Here is a 3,110-nt window from a genome sequence, read left to right as displayed (position 1 = left end):
CCCAGGCTTTCCAAATTAGTTTGTTGAAGTTGGTGGCGGTGGTTCCAAGGAGTTGCGCGTTATAGGATGACACTGTCATATATTCACCGTGGTTAGTAAGCTTCCATGTTATATTGTCCTCCTCGTGCTTTACCATGTGTAGTGCCTGAATGGCGTTCCAAAACCCGACAAGTTGGTCAATCAGGTTGGTTGTCCAGCCCGCATTTCCTTGCAGGTCCAAGTCGAGAAGCTATTGGTCCGCTTGCGAAGCCTGCTGAAGTGCTCTATTCTTTTTTTTGGAGGCTGCGTAGACAAGCGGTTGGAGGTATGTCTTTCTCAGCCGGCTTGTAATCAGGGGGAGACCCAGATATTTCATAGGCAAGTTTGCTATGGTTGTTGGTGTGTCCTATAGGATGTCATCGAGGTCCATGTTATTGGACCTGATTGGGCCACATAGGATTTTTGGAGGTTCGTGCATAAGCTAGTTGCATGTCCAAAGTGACCAAGGAAATCAGTGAAGGCTTGCACATCTTCCTATAGCGCATATCATCTTTTATCGAGTTTGTACACCGTGTGTGTCGTGAGTTCTGTTCATGGCGGGCGTGCAGCTCGACTCCGGCCTGCTCATGGGCTTTCTCTTCTTGGCGACGTGCTTGGTCGTCGCGGTTAGGAGCTACCTGAGATCGGGCGGCGCGGACGGTGGCCGTGGTGGTGCGGCGATCCCGTCGCCGCCGGCGTTGCCGGTCATTGGCAACCTCCACCAGCTCGGCCGCGGGCGGCACGACCGGGCGCTGCGCGAGCTCGCGCGGCGGCACGGCCCGCTGTTCCAGCTCCGGCTCGGCTCCGTGCGCGCGCTCGTCGTCTCCTCGGCGTCCATGGCGGAGGCCGTGCTCAGGCACCAGGACCACGTGTTCTGCGGCCGGCCGCAGCAGCACACGGCGCGGGGCACGCTGTACGGCTGCCGGGACGTCGCGTTCAGCCCCTACGGCGAGCGGTGGCGCCGCCTCCGCCGCGTCGCCGTCGTGCACCTCCTCAGCGCGAGGCGGGTCGACTCGTTCCGCGCCCTCCGGGAGGAGGAGGTCGCGTCGTTCGTGAACCGGATCCGCGCGGCGAGCGGCGGAGGCGGAGGCGTCGTCAACTTGACTGAGCTCATCGTCGGCCTGACCCACGCCGTCGTGTCGAGGGCCGCGTTCGGGAAGAAGCTCGGCGGCGTCGAGCCGGCGAAGGTCCGCGAGACGGTGGGGAGCTCGCCGACCTGCTGGGGACGATCGCAGTGAGCGACATGTTCCCGCGGCTCCGGTGGGTGGACTGGGCGACGGGGCTCGACGTGAGGACGAAGAGGACGGCGGCCAAGCTCGACGAGGTTCTCGAGATGGTGCTCCGTGACCACGAGCAGAGCCGCGGGGACGACGACGACGACGAGGCCCGTGACCTCATGGACGACCTGCTCTCCATGGCCAACGGTGGCGGCGGCGGCGACGACCATGGCTACAAGCTCGACAGGACCGATGTCAAGGGACTCATCTTGGTAAGTTCTCTCCAATTATCACCAATCAAATAATCATGCTAAAATTCGTTTCAATTTCTTTCATGTCGCATTGCAGGACATGTTCGCGGCAGGCACGGACACAGTCTACAAGTCGATGGAATGGACAATGGCGGAGCTCATCAAGAACCCAGCAGAAATGGCAAAAGTGCAAGCAGAGGTGAGACATGTCGTCGCAGCTGCACACGGAGAAGAAGGAGACGAAGACGCCATCGTCATCGTCAAGGAGGAGCAGCTGGGGAAGATGACACTCCTCCGGGCGGCGATGAAGGAGGCGATGCGCCTCCACCCACCGCTGCCGCTGCTCATCCCGCGCGAGGCGATCCAGGACACGGTGCTCCACGGCCACCGCGTCGCGGCGGGGACGCGCGTGATGATCAACGCGTGGGCGATCGGGAGGGACGAGGCGGCGTGGGAGGACGCGGGGGAGTTCAGGCCGGGGAGGTTCGCCGACGGCGGGGACGACGCCGGCGTCGAGTACTACGGCGGCGGCGGCGACTTCCGGTTCATGCCGTTCGGCGCCGGCAGGAGGGGGTGCCCCGGCATGGCGTTCGCGACGCGCCTCGCGGAGCTCGCGGTGGCGAACATGGCGTGCTGGTTTGAGTGGGAGCTCCCCGATGGGCAGGACGTCGAGTCGTTCGAGGTCGTCGAGTCGAGCGGTTTGTCGCCTGGGCTCATCAACCTCTTGGTCCTCACCGCGAAACCTCTGTAAAAAAATACAAGTAGTATTTTTTTCAACTCTCCTGTGTAAACACGTAGTACTGCCTCTGTCAAAAAAAAAAAAAACACCAATCTAGATGGAAGTGTGATACCACCTGAGATTATCCGATTCATTATAGGTGATGTCACATTTTTATTTAGATTTATTTTTTATCGGAACGGAGGAAGTAGTAACATTTACAACTATGCTAAGCTTTATGATTAACACTAATGATGATATGATGTATCTACCTATTTATATTTTCTATAAAGTTATAGTCCGCTAAATTTAAAACTCAACGCGTAACAATAACACATCATCATTCACTATCAATAATTACATATTTAACCTCATGCAAGCATACTTCATCTACAATTTATTTACTTCTATAAATCAACATGTAACCTTATCCAATTATCAACCATTACATAATTTACACAATATTTCAACAAACCTATCTACCATTTTATAATATTTAAAATATACTTATCAATACGTTTCACATTAAAGTGCGGATATCATTTGTTTGTTTCATGATAAGTACTGATAAACCAGAATGTTTCATTATTATTATTTTTTATTTTAACTCCTATCTTCATTGTCTCAAAATATATATTGAGAATTGTTTAATAATTTTTGCAACAAAGTACGGGGATCACCTAGTAGTTTAATAATAGTACAGTTCGCGCAGCTTTACTCCATTTCCAGTTTTTCATATGTGGGTTGAATTAGTGGACCTGAATATGGAAGAACCAGGCCAGCCCGTAACCTACCTACTGGACCAGCCCACCAAGCTGCAACCAGATGAAAGCACCGAAAACGGGCCAAATGATGGCGACAGAGATGAAGACACCTGACATGAAGCTGTCGCCGTATGACGAGGTG

The 3,110-nt window shown here is 54.1% G+C and overlaps 1 pseudogene; it reads left to right on the top strand.

The window, feature by feature from the left end:
• The first annotated feature begins 243 nt into the window (after positions 1-243).
• LOC127776024 (cytochrome P450 71A1-like) lies at positions 244-2,431 on the top strand (annotated as a pseudogene).
• The last annotated feature ends 679 nt before the right edge of the window (positions 2,432-3,110 follow it).

This window comes from Oryza glaberrima, chromosome 6, assembly GCF_000147395.1.
Source record: "Oryza glaberrima chromosome 6, OglaRS2, whole genome shotgun sequence".
NCBI lineage: Eukaryota > Viridiplantae > Streptophyta > Magnoliopsida > Poales > Poaceae > Oryza > Oryza glaberrima.
Note: the sequence above shows the minus strand (reverse complement) of the source record. Positions and strands in the feature narration are given on the sequence as shown.